We start from the raw sequence: 22,766 nt of genomic DNA, 5'->3' as shown, positions 1-22,766 counted from the left end.
TTCTGGTCCATATATAATGTATAAAAAGGGTTTCTTTGCCATTCTCTGGCAAAGGACTTTTCTGTGAAGACAAAGGTTTAAAGCCCTTCCCCCTTAGGAATTTCAGTCTGGTTTCACTGGCTGGGGGGGGAAGTCAATGCAAGTATTTAACTTGATCTCCTGGGTTTACATGTGATGTCCAGCGTTGCATTCCAATCACGAACAATAAATTTGACAATCTCTTCTTTGAATTAAAATTGTCAATAATTGTTCTATTGGTGTTAATGTTGAAAGCTGTTGTGTGAACAAGTTGGTTGGTTGGTTATCTTGTTTGGTTCCTGTGGCACTAGAACTGATTTATGACTTCCTGAGGAATTCAGCTCATGTTTCAATGCACACAGCTCTGATAGACTCTTTGATTTGTCTGATTTGACTCATTTCTGCTACATATATCCCCCTTTCGATCGGCGAGGTGTTTAGGTGAAGACATCGTCGATCGCTGGAGAAACAAAGGCAGAAGAAGCAGACAAACACAGCAAACAGCAAGACAACACCTCCATGACAGTTACTGTACTGGTGCAGGCATCAGGTTATTTAGGTACACGTGGTTAAGTTCAATTAGTCAATGTAGTTTAGCACATTGAGGATAGTTTAGATGGTCTTGGAAATTGTTTTTATTTTGATTCATCAATCAAATTTGTGGTTAACTTTGTTTGGTTCTTCTAGGTTGTCTTACTTTACATGTTTACCATTAGTTTTCTAGTAATTTCATTTTCAATTCAATGGATTGACCTATCATGCATGGAGCTCTCTGGCTTCCATTCAGTTTAGAGTGGCTGGCGGATATTAGGTGTTGCGAGTCAATCCTAATATCAGACCTTCAACCCTCGCAGGGTGTCTAGGCATTTCACCTACTCAGGAAAGAGGGGAAGGAGAAGGATAGGTAAAAGAAGAACAAAACAAAACAAGGCTGCTGTGGGTTTTCCTAGCATGTGTTACAACTACTATTGAGCTAGGATGTCAGGTGCAGCTAGTGTGTCGTGAACCTTAACTTAGTGTCAGGTGTTCTACCTATTGTGAGGATGGCTGCACGTTTCTTCATGGTGGGTATGTGTAACTTTGTTACGCTAAAAGTTGGATATTCTACCTGTGGGAAGAATATGTTTGTTGACTGTGTTATCAGTAGATGTGTTTACCTCTGGGTGTAGGTAATGTTGTGTATTACTGGTGTAGTGTATGTGTGGTCAGATCTGTTCAAGTCTGTGTTGTCTCCCCCTTTTTCTAGCATGTCACTGAAGACTGGCTCTCTGCATCTTTGGCTTGGATGAGGGCGTGTCCATGGTCTAATGAGGGGTCAGTCCAGCAAGGCAGGAAGTTCTTTAGCACGCCGTCGGAGGCAGTTTGGCATGGCTGTGTGAAGCTGAGTTGCAAAACTTGTCTCCTATGTTGCATTCTTCTTGTGATGCCTTCTGGCTGTAGCAGACTTTCTGACCTTCTGTGCTCTGGTGGTTGCTGTTGCACAGACAGGGAATGTGGTACTTGGAGTTGGAGTTCATTTGACAGTTTGTTAGTGACTGAGGTGATGTCCTTTAGTACCTCAGATTTTTCATCAACAGTTGGCCGTGAAAGACTTGTTCATTCTGGGTTGTTGTTGAACAGGTGCTTGTCATCTCTGATGCGGTGCACCAGGTGATCACCGGCCTTCCGTTCTGTCGCTGGTCACAGCGAGCATGACTCAACTTTGTGGTCACCTGCATGTAAATTGTCTTGAAGGAACTCTCTTAGTTGTTCCATGACTTGTTCCGTGTCTTCTAATGGTAAGCGGTTATGTTCTTGTGAGTACTCAGCACTGTGCATGTCTGAGTGGTGCTGAGGTGGGTTTTGTTGTCGCTTACCCACACGAGTTGCTCTTGGATGAGTCAGGTGATTACCTTTGGATATCTGGTTAGGTTTCCAGATGTTATCCTTTTGGTTTCTTGAGAAGCGTGGCTGGTCCCATGGATTTTTCCAGCAGTTGGGCTGAAAGCGGTCGTGGATATGGGCGTCACGTTCTCTGTGCTCTTGATGGAAGACTCTGGTGTTGTGATGCCGCTGGGTGTCGTCCAGTGCAAGGCTTGAGTCTTTGTTGACAGAGTTCAAGAGTGTGGATGTTTTGTTACCTGTCTTTGAGGCCAACTTCTGCTTGTTATAGGCCTTCTGTGTTAGGTCACGCAACTGTTGGATGGTCATGGAGTTCGGACAGGCCATGACACCTAGATGGTGACTTACTCCGGGGTGCAGATTCTTTAGGAAGAGGGTTTTGAAGTTCACATCCTCTTCAAGGTCAGGGCTGTTGTGTGCACCAAAGTAGGCTTGTCGGAGTCGGTTGTAATAAGCTTGTGGAGTCTCTTGACGACCTTGTTTGGTTTCCAAGGCAGTTAACAGTCCATGTTCAGACTCTGGGTCTGTAAACTCTTTAATCAGGACCTCACGAAGTCGCTGGTAGTTTGACTTGGTTTGACTGGGCTGTCGATCTAGAAAGTTTCGTACCTCGGAACTGGACGTGGCTCTAAGGAGGTATAACCAGTCTCTGTCAGTCACATGAGGTCTCACTTCCAGGTGAAATTCGATATCTCGCAGATAAGCTTGGATGTCGGGGCTCTCTGTGGAGTTCGGGTTGAACCTGCTGATGTTTTTAGACAGCTTGTTGAGGTCTTTGATGGTCATCCCGTGTGCAGCTTCAAGGCCTTGGACGGGAGGTTTTCTTTCGTTGGCAGGAAAGGGTTGTGTGGCGAAGGCAGGTGAGGTTTTGGGTTGTGGCCCTTCGCTCCTTTCGTCACATGCCAGTTCTTGGACGTGGGACTCTGCTCTGCTCAGCAGTGATGAGGCTAAGAGATGTTTCTCTTTTCTTGGCTCTAGTTTGTGCTTGTAAGCATTTTGGAGTTCTTTTCTGACCATGTAGAGCTCATCGTTGGTATCATCTAGTTGTTGGGTCAGATTGTCCATTTCAGTTCTGTACCTTTCAAGGTGGTCTTTCAAAGCACTGATTTCAGAGTTCTTGTTTCTGATGTCTATCTTGGCTTTCTCCAGTAGCTGTTCATCATACTGGAGTCTGTTTACCAGGTCTTTCTGAGCAGCCGTTGCATGTTGCTGGTCGAGCTGAGCTGCTGCCAGGGCTGCTAGGAGCCTCATAACTTGTTCTGTTGTATCCTGCTCCCTCTCGCTGGGTGCTTTGAGTTGATCTTGAACTTTCACTTCCAGCTTGTCTATGCGATGTTGAGCACGTGTCAGCTCCTCTTGAAGGTGGGTGATGTGCTTGTCGCTCAGTTTCAGCTGGGTTGTGAAGGCATAGCTTAGTGAGCTCGTGATCTTGACTAGCTCCTCGTGGTTGTTGTTCTGGCTTGAATCTTGTGTCAGGAATCTTCTCAGGATTAGGATTATTATTAAAAATAATAAGAGTTCAAATGTCTTTGGAGTGAGGCTGTCTGTTATGCCTCTCAGCCAAATGTTCACATCTTCCCCATGGGAAATGGGGTCTGCAGTCTGCGGCATGTTGGCACGCTGGGGAGAAGAGAGACTGACACAGATCTGTGTGGAGTAAAAGCCTATGTGTGGTGGGACAACTAAGTGTTGTATCAGTGATTGTGAACCACTAGTGAAATGTGGTGATGACTGTGTTGGTCTCAGGGTGTCTAAGTAGACTAGAGATGCGAAGACTTTGTCACTCTAATGAGGAAGAGGAAAAGAGAGACAGAGGTGAAAAACAAATTCAAATGACAAGTAAAATTTCTGTTTTTTCAAATGAGGAAAATTATTTTTTCCAATTAAATGTTATCAAAAACGTAAACAATATTATTATATTTCTTGCTTTGGACAAAAGAATACAATAATAATTCTGATATCTCTTTTCTTAGTCTGACAGGATTGACACCGTACACCTTTCAGTTGGACCGCTCACCAGGGAGGCTGCGAAGGCGACAGTTGTTCAACACGTATCTCTATTAAATTGATCTCAACGTTGGATGAGATGCTAAAACTTGGATTGCGTTTCCAAATGTAGGGAGGTTAGGAAGAACAAATGAGAGGATGATTACAATCAAATTCATAAGAATGATTCGTCGTCTTTGGCACGATTGTGTATTTACTTCACTTAGAATTGATTGATGGTTCTTACATGTCCTACAAATGTAAAAAGAGAAGAGGAAAGTAAAGGAGAGAGAGGACGGAGATGGTGAGTCTCAGTAGCGGTTATCTCAACTACAAGGAGAGCGTTGTGTTAGTTGCTGCACAACTAATCAAACAAAATAAACTTTAAGTGAAAGAGAGTTGTCTTTCTAATTTATTTGAACTCGTAGTGAGGGATAACAATGTCTCCTTTTAGGGCACAGGTTTGTCGTTCCCAGGCTAGGATACACAAAAGAAATGGTAAGAAATAGGAAAATTAAAAAATTAATAAATGGGCAAAATATGCCAACATGAAATTAAAAAGAGGAAATCAATACGTAAAACAATAGTGGTTAAGTGTATAACCAAAACAGGAAGAGGGGTAAAACGCATTCAAATAAGTAAAGGTCTGAATAGCATATATTCAGATGGGTAATAAATAAATTAGGAAGAATAAGTTTACTTTAACTTCCAAAGTTCAAGGCTTATTCATTCCTAAAATAATTAGACCCAAAAGAGAATACTAGAAATAAAAGATCATATGAAATGATCTGAAAGGGAAATTTTAAATGATTCAAAATAAATTTAATGTTTCAATTAAATTTCAATTTGACAATTAATAATTGTGAGTCAGTATTTCCTTTTCTAGTAAAATGAAAATAAGTGGTCTAGTGAGAAAAGAGAGCGATAAAAAGAAAGAGACTAACAAGTGTTAGTTAAGATGTTTAAAATGGTTAAATCACGTCAGCGTTGCCCAAACACACATTATTCTACCACTGGATGGTAATGCTAACGGCTAACCTTCGAGGCTAGTGGCTTTAGTATAGACTTCAATGTAAATGCAATGGTTTCGTTAGCTTAGCGAAACCGCGGAGTTTGTGCGCTGCGCGTGCACAGTTCAGAGTTGCTCCGGAAGTACGTTAGGCTTCCGGGTCACGGTCGTCACTATGGCAACCAAAACACATTCTAGTGGATTAGCACATGAATCGTTGCATTGTTGCAAATACAGTTAAGCATGTTACATGAAATGTCGGCTCATTTCAACACTGTACAAATAACAACACCGCCTTTCAGTTGGTTTTGCGATGTGGCACTTAAACTCTCAGTTTGTATAGAGTTAAATTTATCTTAATTCAAATAGCAGCTTCTTGCTGTAGTTATTATATCAATCTCAGCAATTTGATTCTCCGTGCCAGTTTTTCTGGACACAAACATAAAAGTTTTCCTTCGCTGTTGGTACACAGTTAAAATTTACTTGATCAAGCTTTTAAAACACTCCCATTCAAATTACTCTCGGACACACGCAGTGTTACGCGAGATTGCATTCACTTTGTGAACGGATACAAATGGACAAACATTGTTCTCTAATGTTTAACGTTAACTTAGGGGAGTCGAATATCAAATTTGATTCGGCAGTGGAACACGCACTGGCAATCAAACTATATGAAATATGAATACGGGGACTTTGATAAATAGATTGAGGAACCCGCTCAAAACTATTCTTTATTCACCGATTTATATCCCTTTTGAAACACTAACAGTTTAGCTCCGTTCAGCAAACAGTGACTGAGATAGCGTTTGAGACACTGGAACACGCAGTGAAATCAAATCAGCTATAAAACAAGGCATTACACAAATGAGGAACACGCTCAATTTCTACCTTATTGTACGATCTCAGATGTTTACTTTTAAGTTCACTTACTGCTGTTAACAACGGGGAGACGGACTCGAGTTAAAGTCTCCTCTAGCTCCTTTCATTCAAGCGGGAGGGCGCGCGCTGCTTACGTCACGCGTCACACACACATACTCAGGTCTCGCATGCTTCTCATCTTTCATTCCTTTAGCAAAATCAAAGATTAAATAACTTGGTTTATGCTCACAATTTAGATTAAACTGCCCGCATTCTCCACCATAATAAATGTAAGGGAAACAGGTCAATTTAGCTCAAAGGGAATCATTTAAGATTTTAAAGGGAATTTGAACAGAATCACTGTTTCACGGCTGTTCACGGAGACGCGCCTGCGGTTCAGTGAACGAGCCGTTTAACATCAAATCTGCGCTGGATACTAATATCCAAACTATAGTGAAAACACTATCAATTAGCACAGTAACAAGATCGGCAGCTTAAGACATTAACTTGTAAGCACAAAACACAAGATACTTCTCTTTTCAATATGAATAAGGCTTTATTAGATAAATCTAAGACATATAAACTAATCTAACACATAAACGCACGCACACACACATTCACACAAGTTGCAGGAAGATCGAAAGTTAGGGAAAGATGAGTTTAAGAGAATGGAAATATGGAATCCCAAGTTTACAGCAATACGTTAAATTGCATAGACATGAACAACCATCAATCACGTAATTAGCCCTTGCATTGAATTCCTCAATGTGACTAAAATTATATTAGATACACCAGCACAACAAATATCTGGGGATACGTTGCCTTAGTTTCCTGTGAAAGGGACTCCCGTTGAAAGGGGTATCCCGGTGTCGCTGATTGGCTGGAAGTTCAGTTGGCTGAAGTGACGTCTTGGGGAGCCCGTGCTTGGGCGTTGGCTGAAGCTGGAGTTGTGTGGCTGGTCGGAGTTCAAACGCGCAGACGAGGTCGACGTTACAAAACTTAACTCAGAACACGAAACTCTCAAACGGAAAAGAAAAGAAATAAAGTTTGACGAGACTAGGTTGTGTTCCTTCTCATTGTGGCATAAGTAGCAGCAGGCAGGCACGCTGGAACCGCGCTCGAAGAACCATGATGACTAACCACATGGCTAGATGCTACAAGCTAAAGCTAGGTAGCAAAGCTACAAGCTAAGAGCAGGCATGACTGATAGCACAAGCAATGCTAGACTAAAACTAAAAGCCGACTAAAAGCCGACATGGCTAATAGCAGCAGGCAGACTAAAAGCAAGGCATGACTAAAAGCGAAATTACATCGTGTCCAAAGTATTTAAAACTTCCTGTTGGCCACCCCTCAAATGTTGCCTTGACCAATCAGATATGTTCTTGAGTCTTGGGTATCATAAATCATTTGTTTATCTTACCAAGCATGTGGTTCTTGCCTCACAGGGTCTAATTTTGGACATGATTCCTATAACATGATTATGATATATTTTACAAATAAATGATTGTCAGGGCAATATCAAGCAAGAAAATTCAATCACACACATATCAAACACGACTATGTACCCTTCAGCTATACCATAGTCATTTAAAGAAAACATACACGATAAGTGATTATAACATGATAGTCAAATGTGTGGGTTACACGTAAATGAATATGGAGTTAAGCAATAGAATGATTCATTCATAAGTCTTTTTTGAGTTCATTCTGGTCCATATATAATGTATAAAAAGGGTTTCTTTGCCATTCTCTGGCAAAGGACTTTTCTGTGAAGACAAAGGTTTAAAGCCCTTCCCCCTTAGGAATTTCAGTCTGGTTTCACTGGCTGGGGGGGGAAGTCAATGCAAGTATTTAACTTGATCTCCTGGGTTTACATGTGATGTCCAGCGTTGCATTCCAATCACGAACAATAAATTTGACAATCTCTTCTTTGAATTAAAATTGTCAATAATTGTTCTATTGGTGTTAATGTTGAAAGCTGTTGTGTGAACAAGTTGGTTGGTTGGTTATCTTGTTTGGTTCCTGTGGCACTAGAACTGATTTATGACTTCCTGAGGAATTCAGCTCATGTTTCAATGCACACAGCTCTGATAGACTCTTTGATTTGTCTGATTTGACTCATTTCTGCTACATTGCGGAAAAAAGTTTGTTCTCTCGTCACCACTTTCATAATGTAAGTTGGCCGACCCCAAGTGGAAGAACAACACCGTTCATGATTTGTTTTGTTAAATTTGATGTTTCAAACAGAACACTCTACTACGTCTTCCCAAAAAAGCTAAATCTGACTTATTCAACATGGACTCCATAGAAAATACACCTCTTTCAAAAATCCTCCAAAACCACATCACATCAAAACCACTCAGATCATACTCCTTTCTTCAATATTGCCAAGGGCAATACGAACGCTCATCGGTGACAGAACTTGTGATCAAAGTCACAGTTCCATCCTCAATTCACTCTCAGAAAAGAGCATCACAGCTCATCATCGTGGGTTGGGAAACAAACACTTTCGAAACACATTTCCAAGTAAAAAACTATAGAAATGATCCCTGAAAATATAGTCTTAACTTCATATCTCAACTCAAACGGAATTCCATTCTGAAGCACCGCCTCCTCTCTGATGGTTTGCGTAGTTGATTTCTATAAACACATGATCCAGTGTCCATATGGATTTTACCTGATCTCGGATAAATTGACTAATTTTGTCCGCGTTTCAATGACATATTTGAACTTTCAAAAAGGTGTTGTAATTAATAGTCTCTTAATGGCCTCATGAATCAAGCTCTGTATAGATTAGAAATATATATTATACAGACACTTGATAATTAATGGTATTGTACGATTTGTTAATTGCATTCAATAGATTACACTTTTAACAAAACATTCACCACTGGTTTGCAAAAGGTGTTTTAAGAAAAGTTTGAGCTGATTTCTTGTTGCAATTAAACCACTCTGACCAGCACACTTCAACAGAGTGTGGCCCTTTGGAGGTCTGCGAAACAGCGAACCCTTTTACCAGGCAATTGGTTCAGTCAAGTCACCTCATTGTATATAGCGCTTTTAACAGTACAGATTTGGTCAAAGCAGCTTCTCAGTATCCAAATAGGAAAATAGTGTGTCAATGAAAAAGGACAACAGTAGACATTCAGTTTTCAGTTTAAAGGCAGTTCATCATTGAATTACATGATGTCTTCGTTCAGCTCAGTTCGGTTTAAATAGTATCTGTGAAATCAAGTCGATTATATTGCTGGAAATAAGTTTCCCCAGCTAAGCGAGTGAGAGGCGGCAGCGGCAAGGAACCAAAACTCCATCGGTGACAGAATGGAAACCAAGCTGTGGGAGAAACCAGGCTCAGTCGGTGGGCCAGTTCTTCTCTGGCCAGACGACCCAGGAGGTTGATCCATGCTGCAACAAAGTTAGATTGTCATCTGGTTCCGTAGTCTTGTCCCAATGGCCATCTAGGAGACAAGGTCTTCACTGGGGATCTGTCTCTGGGGCTCATCTAGTTTTCCTGGTCCCCCCTGAAATTCAGAACTGGAGAGGTCGTCTCTAGGTGCTGATCCACAATCTGAGCTGGATACGTACTGGATCTGGTGGTTACGGTAACCTGGGAATAAGAAAGAAACAGACTAATATTAGCGTAGATGCCATTCTTCTTATGATGTAACAAGTACATTGTGTGTTATTGGAAGTGTTCCCAGTTCCGGTCTACCTATTTACTGCAGCCTAACAGTCATTTAACGGATTTGTCTGACAGAAATGTGTATGTTATGTGTAAGCCATCTTAAAGAGATGGTTCCTTGATCTATATTTAAAATGACAGAGTGTGCCTGCCTCCTGAACAGTGTTAGATTATTCCAGAGTTTGGGCGCTAAATAGGAAAAGGGTCTGCCTCCCTCGGTTGATTTTGATATTCTAGGTATTATCAAATAGCCAGAGTTTTGAGAGTGCAGCGGACGTGGAGGACTATAATACAATAAGAGTTTGCTCATGTACTGAGGTGCTAAACCATTCAGAGCTTTATAAGTACTAATTAGTAGGCTTTTAAAATCTATACACTGTTTTAATAGGGAGCCAGTGTTGTGTTGACAGAACCGGGCTGATATGGTCATAAATCCTGGTTCTAGTGAGAACTCTTGCTGCTGCATTTTGGACCAACTGGACTTTGTTATTAAGCATGTAGAACAACCACACAACAAAACATAACAATAATCCAACTTTGAGGTCATGAACTCATAATTACCATTTCTGCATTTGACATTGAGAACATAGTCAGCAAATTCAAAATTGCGGAAAAAAGTTTGTTCTCTCGTCACCACTTTCATAATGTAAGTTGGCCGACCCCAAGTGGAAGAACAACACCGTTCATGATTTGTTTTGTTAAATTTGATGTTTCAAACAGAACACTCTACTACGTCTTCCCAAAAAAGCTAAATCTGACTTATTCAACATGGACTCCATAGAAAATACAGCTCTTTCAAAAATCCTCCAAAACCACATCACATCAAAACCACTCAGAACATACTCCTTTCTTCAATATTGCCAAGGGCAATACGAACGCTCATCGGTGACAGAACTTGCGATCAAAGTCACAGTTCCATCCTCAATTCACTCTCAGAAAGGAGCATCACAGCTCATCATCGTGGGTTGGGAGACAAACACTTTCGAAACACATTTCCAAGTAAAAAACTATAGAAATGATCCCTGAAAATATAGTCTTAATTTCATATCTCAACTCAAACGGAATTCCATTCTGAAGCACCGCCTCCTCTCTGATGGTTTGCGTAGTTGATTTCTATAAACACATGAACCAGTGTCCATATGGGCTTTACCTGATCTCGGATAAATTGACTAATTTTGTCCGCGTTTCAATGACATATTTGAACTTTCAAAAAGGTGTTGTAATTAATAGTCTCTTAATGGCCTCATGAATCAAGCTCTGTATAGATTAGAAATATATATTATACAGACACTTGATAATTAATGGTATTGTACGATTTGTTAATTGCATTCAATAGATTACACTTTTAACAAAACATTCACCACTGGTTTGCAAAAGGTGTTTTAAGAAAAGTTTGAGCTGATTTATTGTTGCAATTAAACCACTCTGACCAGCACACTTCAACAGAGTGTGGCCCTTTGGAGGTCTGCGAAACAGCGAACCCTTTTACCAGGCAATTGGTTCAGTCAAGTCACCTCATTGTATATAGCGCTTTTAACAGTACAGATTTGGTCAAAGCAGCTTCTTAATATCCAAATAGGAAAATAGTGTGTCAATGAAAAAGGACAACAGTAGACATTCAGTTTTCAGTTTAAAGGCAGTTCATCATTGAATTACACGATGTCTTCATTCAGCTCAGTTCGGTTTAAATAGTATCTGTGAAATCAAGTCGATGATATCGCTGGAAATAAGTTTCCCCAGCTAAGCGAGTGAGAGGCGGCAGCGGCAAGGAACCAAAACTCCATCGGTGACAGAATGGAGACCAAGCTGTGGGAGAAACCAGGCTCAGTCGGTGGGCCAGTTCTTCTCTGGCCAGACGACCCAGGAGGTTGATCCATGCTGCAACAAAGTTAGATTGTCATCTGGTTCCGTAGTCTTGTCCCAATGGCCATCTAGGAGACAAGGTCTTCACTGGGGATCTGTCTCTGGGGCTCATCTAGTTTTCCTGGTCCCCCCTGAAATTCAGAATTGGAGAGGTCGTCTCTAGGTGCTGATCCACAATCTGAGCTGGATACGTACTGGATCTGGTGGCTACGGTAACCTGGGAATAAGAAAGAAACAGACTAATATTAGCGTAGATGCCATTCTTCTTATGATGTAACAAGTACATTGTGTGTTATTGGAAGTGTTCCCAGTTCCGGTCTACCTATTTACTGCAGCCTAACAGTCATTTAACGGATTTGTCTGACAGAAATGTGTATGTTATGTGTAAGCCATCTTAAAGAGATGGTTCCTTGATCTAGATTTAAAATGACAAGAGTGTGCCTGCCTCCTGAACAGTGTTAGATTATTCCAGAGTTTGGGCGCTAAATAGGAAAAGGGTCTGCCTCCCTCGGTTGATTTTGATATTCTAGGTATTATCAAATAGCCAGAGTTTTGAGAGTGCAGCGGACGTGGAGGACTATAATACAATAAGAGTTTGCTCATGTACTGAGGTGCTAAACCATTCAGAGCTTTATAAGTACTAATTAGTAGGCTTTTAAAATCTATACACTGTTTTAATAGGGAGCCAGTGTTGTGTTGACAGAACCGGGCTGATATGGTCATAAATCCTGGTTCTAGTGAGAACTCTTGCTGCTGCATTTTGGACCAACTGGACTTTGTTATTAAGCATGTAGAACAACCACACAACAAAACATAACAATAATCCAACTTTGAGGTCATGAACTCATAATTACCATTTCTGCATTTGACATTGAGAACATAGTCAGCAAATTCAAAATTGCGGAAAAAAGATTGTTCTCTCGTCACCACTTTCATAATGTAAGTTGGCCGACCCCAAGTGGAAGAACAACACCGTTCATGATTTGTTTTGTTAAATTTGATGTTTCAAACAGAACACTCTACTACGTCTTCCCAAAAAAGCTAAATCTGACTTATTCAACATGGACTCCATAGAAAATACACCTCTTTCAAAAATCCTCCAAAACCACATCACATCAAAACCAGTCAGAACATACTCCTTTCTTCAATATTGCCAAGGGCAATACGAACACTCATCGGTGACAGAACTTGCGATCAAAGTCACAGTTCCATCCTCAATTCACTCTCAGAAAGGAGCATCACAGCTCATCATCGTGGGTTGGGAAACAAACACTTTCGAAACACATTTCCAAGTAAAAAACTATAGAAATGATCCCTGAAAATATAGTCTTAATTTCATATCTCAACTCAAACGGAATTCCATTCTGAAGCACCGCCTCCTCTCTGATGGTTTGCGTAGTTGATTTCTATAAACACATGAACCAGTGTCCATATGGGCTTTACCTGATCTCGGATAAATTGACTAATTTTGTCCGCGTTTCAATGACATATTTGAACTTTCAAAAAGGTGTTGTAATTAATAGTCTCTTAATGGCCTCATGAATCAAGCTCTGTATAGATTAGAAATATATATTATACAGACACTTGATAATTAATGGTATTGTACGATTTGTTAATTGCATTCAATAGATTACACTTTTAACAAAACATTCACCACTGGTTTGCAAAAGGTGTTTTAAGAAAAGTTTGAGCTGATTTCTTGTTGCAATTAAACCACTCTGACCAGCACACTTCAACAGAGTGTGGCCCTTTGGAGCTCTGCGAAACAGCGAACCCTTTTACCAGGCAATTGGTTCAGTCAAGTCACCTCATTGTATATAGCGCTTTTAACAGTACAGATTTGGTCAAAGCAGCTTCTTAGTATCCAAATAGGAAAATAGTGTGTCAATGAAAAAGGACAACAGTAGACATTCAGTTTTCAGTTTAAAGGCAGTTCATCATTGAATTACACGATGTCTTCATTCAGCTCAGTTCGGTTTAAATAGTATCTGTGAAATCAAGTCGATGATATCGCTGGAAATAAGTTTCCCCAGCTAAGTGAGTGAGAGGCGGCAGCGGCAAGGAACCAAAACTCCATCGGTGACAGAATGGAGACCAAGCTGTGGGAGAAACCAGGCTCAGTCAGTGGGCCAGTTCTTCTCTGGCCAGACGACCCAGGAGGTTGATCCATGCTGCAACAAAGTTAGATTGTCATCTGGTTCCGTAGTCTTGTCCCAATGGCCATCTAGGAGACAAGGTCTTCACTGGGGATCTGTCTCTGGGGCTCATCTAGTTTTCCTGGTCCCCCCTGAAATTCAGAACTGGAGAGGTCGTCTCTAGGTGCTGATCCACAATCTGAGCTGGATACGTACTGGATCTGGTGGCTACGGTAACCTGGGAATAAGAAAGAAACAGACTAATATTAGCATAGATGCCATTCTTCTTATGATGTAACAAGTACATTGTGTGTTATTGGAAGTGTTCCCAGTTCTGGTCTACCTATTTACTGCAGCCTAACAGTCATTTAACGGATTTGTCTGACATAAATGTGTATGTTATGTGTAAGCCATCTTAAAGAGATGGTTCCTTGATCTAGATTTAAAATGACAGAGTGTGCCTGCCTCCTGAACAGTGTTAGATTATTCCAGAGTTTGGGCGCTAAATTGGAAAAGGGTCTGCCTCCCTCGGTTGATTTTGATATTCTAGGTATTATCAAATAGCCAGAGTTTTGAGAGTGCAGCGGACGTGGAGGACTATAATACAATAAGAGTTTGCTCATGTACTGAGGTGCTAAACCATTCAGAGCTTTATAAGTACTAATTAGTAGGCTTTTAAAATCTATACACTGTTTTAATAGGGAGCCAGTGTTGTGTTGACAGAACCGGGCTGATATGGTCATAAATCCTGGTTCTAGTGAGAACTCTTGCTGCTGCATTTTGGACCAACTGGACTTTGTTATTAAGCATGTAGAACAACCACACAACAAAACATAACAATAATCCAACTTTGAAGTCATGAACTCATAATTACCATTTCTGCATTTGACATTGAGAACATAGTCAGCAAATTCAAAATTGCGGAAAAAAGTTTGTTCTCTCGTCACCACTTTCATAATGTAAGTTGGCCGACCCCAAGTGGAAGAACAACACCGTTCATGATTTGTTTTGTAAAATTTGATGTTTCAAACAGAACACTCTACTACGTCTTCCCAAAAAAGCTAAATCTGACTTATTCAACATGGACTCCATAGAAAATACACCTCTTTCAAAAATCCTCCAAAACCACATCACATCAAAACCACTCAGATCATACTCCTTTCTTCAATATTGCCAAGGGCAATACGAACGCTCATCGGTCACAGAACTTGTGATCAAAGTCACAGTTCCATCCTCAATTCACTCTCAGAAAGGAGCATCACAGCTCATCATCGTGGGTTGGGAAACAAACACTTTCGAAACACATTTCAAAGTAAAAAACTATAGAAATGATCCCTGAAAATATAGTCTTAACTTCATATCTCAACTCAAACGGAATTCCATTCTGAAGCACCGCCTCCTCTCTGATGGTTTGCGTAGTTGATTTCTATAAACACATGAACCAGTGTCCATATGGGTTTTACCTGATCTCGGATAAATTGACTAATTTTGTCCGCGTTTCAATGACATATTTGAACTTTCAAAAAGGTGTTGTAATTAATAGTCTCTTAATGGCCTCATGAATCAAGCTCTGTATAGATTAGAAATATATATTATACAGACACTTGATAATTAATGGTATTGTACGATTTGTTAATTGCATTCAATAGATTACACTTTTAACAAAACATTCACCACTGGTTTGCAAAAGGTGTTTTAAGAAAAGTTTGAGCTGATTTCTTGTTGCAATTAAACCACTCTGACCAGCACACTTCAACAGAGTGTGGCCCTTTGGAGGTCTGCGAAACAGCGAACCCTTTTACCAGGCAATTGGTTCAGTCAAGTCACCTCATTGTATATAGCGCTTTTAACAGTACAGATTTGGTCAAAGCAGCTTCTCAGTATCCAAATAGGAAAATAGTGTGTCAATGAAAAAGGACAACAGTAGACATTCAGTTTTCAGTTTAAAGGCAGTTCATCATTGAATTACACGATGTCTTCGTTCAGCTCAGTTCGGTTTAAATAGTATCTGTGAAATCAAGTCGATGATATCGCTGGAAATGAGTTTCCCCAGCTAAGTGAGTGAGAGGCGGCAGCGGCAAGGAACCAAAACTCCATCGGTGACAGAATGGAAACCAAGCTGTGGGAGAAACCAGGCTCAGTCGGTGGGCCAGTTCTTCTCTGGCCAGACGACCCAGGAGGTTGATCCATGCTGCAACAAAGTTTGATTGTCATCTGGTTCCGTAGTCTTGTCCCAATGGCCATCTAGGAGACAAGGTCTTCACTGGGGATCTGTCTCTGGGGCTCATCTAGTTTTCCTGGTCCCCCCTGAAATTCAGAACTGGAGAGGTCGTCTCTAGGTGCTGATCCACAATCTGAGCTGGATACGTACTGGATCTGGTGGCTACGGTTACCTGGGAATAAGAAAGAAACAGACTAATATTAGCGTAGATGCCATTCTTCTTATGATGTAACAAGTACATTGTGTGTTATTGGAAGTGTTCCCAGTTCCGGTCTACCTATTTACTGCAGCCTAACAGTCATTTAACGGATTTGTCTGACAGAAATGTGTATGTTATGTGTAAGCCATCTTAAAGAGATGGTTCCTTGAACTAGATTTAAAATGACAGAGTGTGCCTGCCTCCTGAACAGTGTTAGATTATTCCAGAGTTTGGGCGCTAAATAGGAAAAGGGTCTGCCTCCCTCGGTTGATTTTGATATTCTAGGTATTATCAAATAGCCAGAGTTTTGAGAGTGCAGCGGACGTGGAGGACTATAATACAATAAGAGTTTGCTCATGTACTGAGGTTTTAAACCATTCAGAGCTTTATAAGTACTAATTAGTAGGCTTTTAAAATCTATACACTGTTTTAATAGGGAGCCAGTGTTGTGTTGACAGAACCGGGCTGATATGGTCATAAATCCTGGTTCTAGTGAGAACTCTTGCTGCTGCATTTTGGACCAACTGGACTTTGTTATTAAGCATGTAGAACAACCACACAACAAAACATAACAATAATCCAACTTTGAGGTCATGAACTCATAATTACCATTTCTGCATTTGACATTGAGAACATAGTCAGCAAATTCAAAATTGCGGAAAAAAGTTTGTTCTCTCGTCACCACTTTCATAATGTAAGTTGGCCGACCCCAAGTGGAAGAACAACACAGTTCATGATTTGTTTTGTTAAATTTGATGTTTCAAACAGAACACTCTACCATGTCTTCCCATAAAAGCTAAATCTGACTTATTCAACATGGACTCCATAGAAAATACACCTCTTTCAAAAATCCTCCAAAACCACATCACATCAAAACCACTCAGATCATACTCCTTTCTTCAATATTGCCAAGAGCAATACAAACGCTCATCGGTGGCAGAACTTGTGATCAAAGTCACAGTTCCATCCTCAATTCACTCTCAAAAAGGAGCATCACAGCTCATCATCGTGGGTTGGGAAACAAACACTTTCAAAACACATTTCCAAGTAAAAAACTATAGAAATGATCCCTGAAAATATAGTCTTAACTTCATATGTCAACTCAAACGGAATTCCATTCTGAAGCACCGCCTCCTCTCTGATGGTTTGCGTAGTTGATTTCTATAAACACATGAACCAGTGTCCATATGGGTTTTACCTGATCTCGGATAAATTTACTAATTTTGTCCGCGTTTCAATGACATATTTGAACTTTCAAAAAGGTGTTGTAATTAATAGTCTCTTAATGGCCTCATGAATCAAGCTCTGTATAGATTAGAAATGTATATTATACAGACACTTGATAATTAATGGTATTTTATGATTTGTTAATTGCATTCAATAGATTACACTTTTAACAAAACATTCACCACTGGTTTGCAAAAGGTGTTTTAAGAAAAGTTTGAGCTGATTTCTTGTTGCAATTAAACCACTCTGACCAGCACACTTCAACAGAGTGTGGCCCTTTGGAGGTCTGCGAAACAGCGAACCCTTTTACCAGGCAATTGGTTCAGTCAAGTCACCTCATTGTATATAGCGCTTTTAACAGTACAGATTTGGTCAAAGCAGCTTCTCAGTATCCAAATAGGAAAATAGTGTGTCAATGAAAAAGGACAACAGTAGACATTCAGTTTTCAGTTTAAAGGCAGTTCATCATTGAATTACACGATGTCTTCGTTCAGCTCAGTTCGGTTTAAATAGTATCTGTGAAATCAAGTCGATGATATCGCTGGAAATAAGTTTCCCCAGCTAAGCGAGTGAGAGGCGGCTGCGGCAAGGATCCAAAACTCCATCGGTGACAGAATGGAGACCAAGCTGTGGGAGAAACCAGGCTCAGTCGGTGGGCCAGTTCTTCTCTGGCCAGACGACCCAGGAGGTTGATCCATGCTGCAACAAAGTTAGATTGTCATCTGGTTCCGTAGTCTTGTCCCAATGGCCATCTAGGAGACAAGGTCTTCACTGGGGATCTGTCTCTGGGGCTCATCTAGTTTTCCTGGTCCCCCCTGAAAATCAGAACTGGAGAGGTCGTCTCTAGGTGCTGATCCACAATCTGAGCTGGATACGTACTGGATCTGGTGGCTACGGTAACCTGGGAATAAGAAAGAAACAGACTAATATTAGCGTAGATGCCATTCTTCTTATGATGTAACAAGTACATTGTGTGTTATTGGAAGTGTTCCCAGTTCCGGTCTACCTATTTACTGCAGCCTAACAGTCATTTAACGGATTTGTCTGACAGAAATGTGTATGTTATGTGAAAGCCATCTTAAAGAGATGGTTCCTTGATCTAGATTTAAAATGACAGAGTGTGCCTGCCTCCTGAACAGTGTTAGATTATTCCAGAGTTTGGGCGCTAAATAGGAAAAGGGTCTGCCTCCCTCGGTTGATTTTGATATTCTAGGTATTATCAAATAGCCAGAGTTTTGAGAGTGCAGCGGACGTGGAGGACTATAATACAATAAGAGTTTGCTCATGTACTGAGGTGCTAAACCATTCAAAGCTTTATAAGTACTAATTAGTAGGCTTTTAAAATCTATACACTGTTTTAATAGGGAGCCAGTGTTGTGTTGACAGAACCGGGCTGATATGGTCATAAATCCTGGTTCTAGTGAGAACTCTTGCTGCTGCATTTTGGACCAACTGGACTTTGTTATTAAGCATGTAGAACAACCACACAACAAAACATAACAATAATCCAACTTTGAGGTCATGAACTCATAATTACCATTTCTGCATTTGACATTGAGAACATAGTCAGCAAATTCAAAATTGCAGAAAAAAGTTTGTTCTCTCGTCACCACTTTCATAATGTAAGTTGGCCGACCCCAAGTGGAAGAACAACACCGTTCATGATTTGTTTTGTTAAATTTGATGTTTCAAACAGAACACTCTACTACGTCTTCCCAAAAAAGCTAAATCTGACTTATTCAACATGGACTCCATAGAAAATACACCTCTTTCAAAAATCCTCCAAAACCACATCACATCAAAACCACTCAGATCATACTCTTTTCTTCAATATTACCAAGGGCAATACGAACGCTCATCGGTGACAGAACTTGTGATCAAAGTCACAGTTCCATCCTCAATTCACCCTCAGAAAGGAGCATTACAGCTCATCATCGTGGTTTGGGAAACAAACACTTTCGAAACACATTTCCAAGTAAAAAACTATAGAAATGATCCCTGAAAATATAGTCTTAACTTCATATCTCAACTCAAACGGAATTCCATTCTGAAGCACCGCCTCCTCTCTGATGGTTTGCGTAGTTGATTTCTATAAACACATGAACCAGTGTCCATATGGGTTTTACCTGATCTCGGATAAATTGACTAATTTTGTCCGCGTTTCAATGACATATTTGAACTTTCAAAAAGGTGTTGTAATTAATAGTCTCTTAATGGCCTCATGAATCAAGCTCTGTATAGATTAGAAATATATATTATACAGACACTTGATAATTAATGGTATTGTATGATTTGTTAATTGCATTCAATAGATTACACTTTTAACAAAACATTCACCACTGGTTTGCAAAAGGTGTTTTAAGAAAAGTTTGAGCTGATTTCTTGTTGCAATTAAACCACTCTGACCAGCACACTTCAACAGAGTGTGGCCCTTTGGAGGTCTGCGAAACAGCGAACCCTTTTACCAGGCAATTGGTTCAGTCAAGTCACCTCATTGTATATAGCGCTTTTAACAGTACAGATTTGGTCAAAGCAGCTTCTCAGTATCCAAATAGGAAAATAGTGTGTCAATGAAAAACGACAACAGTAGACATTCAGTTTTCAGTTTAAAGGCAGTTCATCATTGAATTACACGATGTCTTCGTTCAGCTCAGTTCGGTTTAAATAGTATCTGTGAAATCAAGTCGATGATATCGCTGGAAATAAGTTTCCCCAGCTAAGCGAGTGAGAGGCGGCAGCGGCAAGGAACCAAAACTCCATCGGTGACAGAATGGAGACCAAGCTGTGGGAGAAACCAGGCTCAGTCGGTGGGCCAGTTCTTCTCTGGCCAGACGACCCAGGAGGTTGATCCATGCTGCAACAAAGTTAGATTGTCATCTGGTTCCGTAGTCTTGTCCCAATGGCCATCTAGGAGACAAGGTCTTCACTGGGGATCTGTCTCTGGGGCTCATCTAGTTTTCCTGGTCCCCCCTGAAATTCAGAACTGGAGAGGTCGTCTCTAGGTGCTGATCCACAATCTGAGCTGGATACGTACTAGATCTGGTGGCTACGGTTACCTGGGAATAAGAAAGAAACAGACTAATATTAGCGTAGATGCCATTCTTCTTATGATGTAACAAGTACATTGTGTGTTATTGGAAGTGTTCCCAGTTCCGGTCTACCTATTTACTGCAGCCTAACAGTCATTTAACGGATTTGTCTGACAGAAATGTGTATGTTATGTGTAAGCCATCTTAAAGAGATGGTTCCTTGATCTAGATTTAAAATGACAGAGTGTGCCTGCCTCCTGAACAGTGTTAGATTATTCCAGAGTTTGGGCGCTAAATAGGAAAAGGGTCTGCCTCCCTCGGTTGATTTTGATATTCTAGGTATTATCAAATAGCCAGAGTTTTGAGAGTGCAGCGGACGTGGAGGACTATAATACAATAAGAGTTTGCTCATGTACTGAGGTGCTAAACCATTCAGAGCTTTATAAGTACTAATTAGTAGGCTTTTAAAATCTATACACTGTTTTAATAGGGAGCCAGTGTTGTGTTGACAGAACCGGGCTGATATGGTCATAAATCCTGGTTCTAGTGAGAACTCTTGCTGCTGCAACTGGACTTTGTTATTAAGCATGTAGAACAACCACACAACAAAACATAACAATAATCCAACTTTGAGGTCATGAACTCATAATTACCATTTCTGCATTTGACATTGAGAACATAGTCAGCAAATTCAAAATTGCGGAAAAAAGTTTGTTCTCTCGTCACCACTTTCATAATGTAAGTTGGCAGACCCCAAGTGGAAGAACACCGTTCATGATTTGTTTTGTTAAATTTGATGTTTCAAACAGAACACTCTACTACGTCTTCCCAAAAAAACTAAATCTGACTTATTCAACATGGACTCCATAGAAAATACACCTCTTTCAAAAATCCTCCAAAACCACATCACATCAAAACCACTCAGATCATACTCCTTTCTTCAATATTGCCAAGGGCAATACGAACGCTCATCGGTGACCGAACTTGTGATCAAAGTCACAGTTCCATCCTCAATTCACTCTCAGAAAGGAGCATTACAGCTCATCATCGTGCGTTGGGAAACAAACACTTTCGAAACACATTTCCAAATAAAAAACTATAGAAATGATCCCTGAAAATATAGTCTTAACTTCATATCTCAACTCAAACGGAATTCCATTCTGAAGCACCGCCTCCTCTCTGATGGTTTGCGTAGTTGATTTCTATAAACACATGAACCAGTGTCCATATGGGTTTTACCTGATCTCGGATAAATTGACTAATTTTGTCCGCGTTTCAATGACATATTTGAACTTTCAAAAAGGTGTTGTAATTAATAGTCTCTTAATGGCCTCATGAATCAAGCTCTGTATAGATTAGAAATATATATTATACAGACACTTGATAATTAATGGTATTGTACGATTTGTTAATTGCATTCAATAGATTACACTTTTAACAAAACATTCACCACTGGTTTGCAAAAGGTGTTTTAAGAAAAGTTTGAGCTGATTTCTTGTTGCAATTAAACCACTCTGACCAGCACACTTCAACAGAGTGTGGCCCTTTGGAGGTCTGCGAAACAGCGAACCCTTTTACCAGGCAATTGGTTCAGTCAAGTCACCTCATTGTATATAGCGCTTTTAACAGTACAGATTTGGTCAAAGCAGCTTCTCAGTATCCAAATAGGAAAATAGTGTGTCAATGAAAAAGGACAACAGTAGACATTCAGTTTTCAGTTTAAAGGCAGTTCATCATTGAATTACACGATGTCTTCGTTCAGCTCAGTTCGGTTTAAATAGTATCTGTGAAATCAAGTCAATGATATCGCTGGAAATAAGTTTCCCCAGCTAAGCGAGTGAGAGGCGGCAGCGGCAAGGAACCAAAACTCCATCGGTGACAGAATGGAGACCAAGCTGTGGGAGAAACCAGGCTCAGTCGGTGGGCCAGTTCTTCTCTGGCCAGATGACCCAGGAGGTTGATCCATGCTGCAACAAAGTTAGATTGTCATCTGGTTCCGTAGTCTTGTCCCAATGGCCATCTAGGAGACAAGGTCTTCACTGGGGATCTGTCTCTGGGGCTCATCTAGTTTTCCTGGTCCCCCCTGAAATTCAGAACTGGAGAGGTCGTCTCTAGGTGCTGATCCACAATCTGAGCTGGATACGTACTAGATCTGGTGGCTACGGTTACCTGGGAATAAGAAAGAAACAGACTAATATTAGCGTAGATGCCATTCTTCTTATGATGTAACAAGTACATTGTGTGTTATTGGAAGTGTTCCCAGTTCCGGTCTACCTATTTACTGCAGCCTAACAGTCATTTAACGGATTTGTCTGACAGAAATGTGTATGTTATGTGTAAGCCATCTTAAAGAGATGGTTCCTTGATCTAGATTTAAAATGACAGAGTGTGCCTGCCTCCTGAACAGTGTTAGATTATTCCAGAGTTTGGGCGCTAAATAGGAAAAGGGTCTGCCTCCCTCGGTTGATTTTGATATTCTAGGTATTATCAAATAGCCAGAGTTTTGAGAGTGCAGCGGACGTGGAGGACTATAATACAATAAGAGTTTGCTCATGTACTGAGGTGCTAAACCATTCAGAACTTTATAAGTACTAATTAGTAGGCTTTTAAAATCTATACACTGTTTTAATAGGGAGCCAGTGTTGTGTTGACAGAACC

The 22,766-nt window shown here is 40.5% G+C and overlaps 7 non-coding genes across 7 annotated transcripts; all 7 read right to left on the bottom strand.

Annotated features, from left to right (window-relative positions):
• Nucleotides 1–8,106: 8,106 nt before the first annotated feature.
• On the bottom strand, nucleotides 8,107–8,317 carry LOC127939102 (small nucleolar RNA U3). Its single transcript, XR_008148901.1, has one exon. It is a non-coding gene; the product is annotated as a small nucleolar RNA U3 (small nucleolar RNA).
• Nucleotides 8,318–10,261: 1,944 nt separating this feature from the next.
• LOC127939106 (small nucleolar RNA U3) lies at nucleotides 10,262–10,472 on the bottom strand. Its single transcript, XR_008148905.1, has one exon. It is a non-coding gene; the product is annotated as a small nucleolar RNA U3 (small nucleolar RNA).
• Nucleotides 10,473–12,417: 1,945 nt separating this feature from the next.
• Nucleotides 12,418–12,628, bottom strand: LOC127939121 (small nucleolar RNA U3). The gene has a single exon (XR_008148920.1). It is a non-coding gene; the product is annotated as a small nucleolar RNA U3 (small nucleolar RNA).
• Nucleotides 12,629–14,572: 1,944 nt separating this feature from the next.
• Nucleotides 14,573–14,783, bottom strand: LOC127939110 (small nucleolar RNA U3). Its single transcript, XR_008148909.1, has one exon. It is a non-coding gene; the product is annotated as a small nucleolar RNA U3 (small nucleolar RNA).
• Nucleotides 14,784–16,727: 1,944 nt separating this feature from the next.
• LOC127939111 (small nucleolar RNA U3) lies at nucleotides 16,728–16,938 on the bottom strand. Its single transcript, XR_008148910.1, has one exon. It is a non-coding gene; the product is annotated as a small nucleolar RNA U3 (small nucleolar RNA).
• Nucleotides 16,939–18,882: 1,944 nt separating this feature from the next.
• Nucleotides 18,883–19,093, bottom strand: LOC127939107 (small nucleolar RNA U3). The gene has a single exon (XR_008148906.1). It is a non-coding gene; the product is annotated as a small nucleolar RNA U3 (small nucleolar RNA).
• A 1,931-nt stretch (nucleotides 19,094–21,024) lies between these two features.
• On the bottom strand, nucleotides 21,025–21,235 carry LOC127939119 (small nucleolar RNA U3). Its single transcript, XR_008148918.1, has one exon. It is a non-coding gene; the product is annotated as a small nucleolar RNA U3 (small nucleolar RNA).
• Nucleotides 21,236–22,766: the final 1,531 nt, after the last annotated feature.

This window comes from Carassius gibelio, chromosome A20 (assembly GCF_023724105.1).
Source record: "Carassius gibelio isolate Cgi1373 ecotype wild population from Czech Republic chromosome A20, carGib1.2-hapl.c, whole genome shotgun sequence".
Classification (NCBI taxonomy): domain Eukaryota; kingdom Metazoa; phylum Chordata; class Actinopteri; order Cypriniformes; family Cyprinidae; genus Carassius; species Carassius gibelio.
The sequence above is the reverse complement of the archived record's forward strand: the minus strand, read 5'-3'. Positions and strand labels throughout refer to the sequence as shown.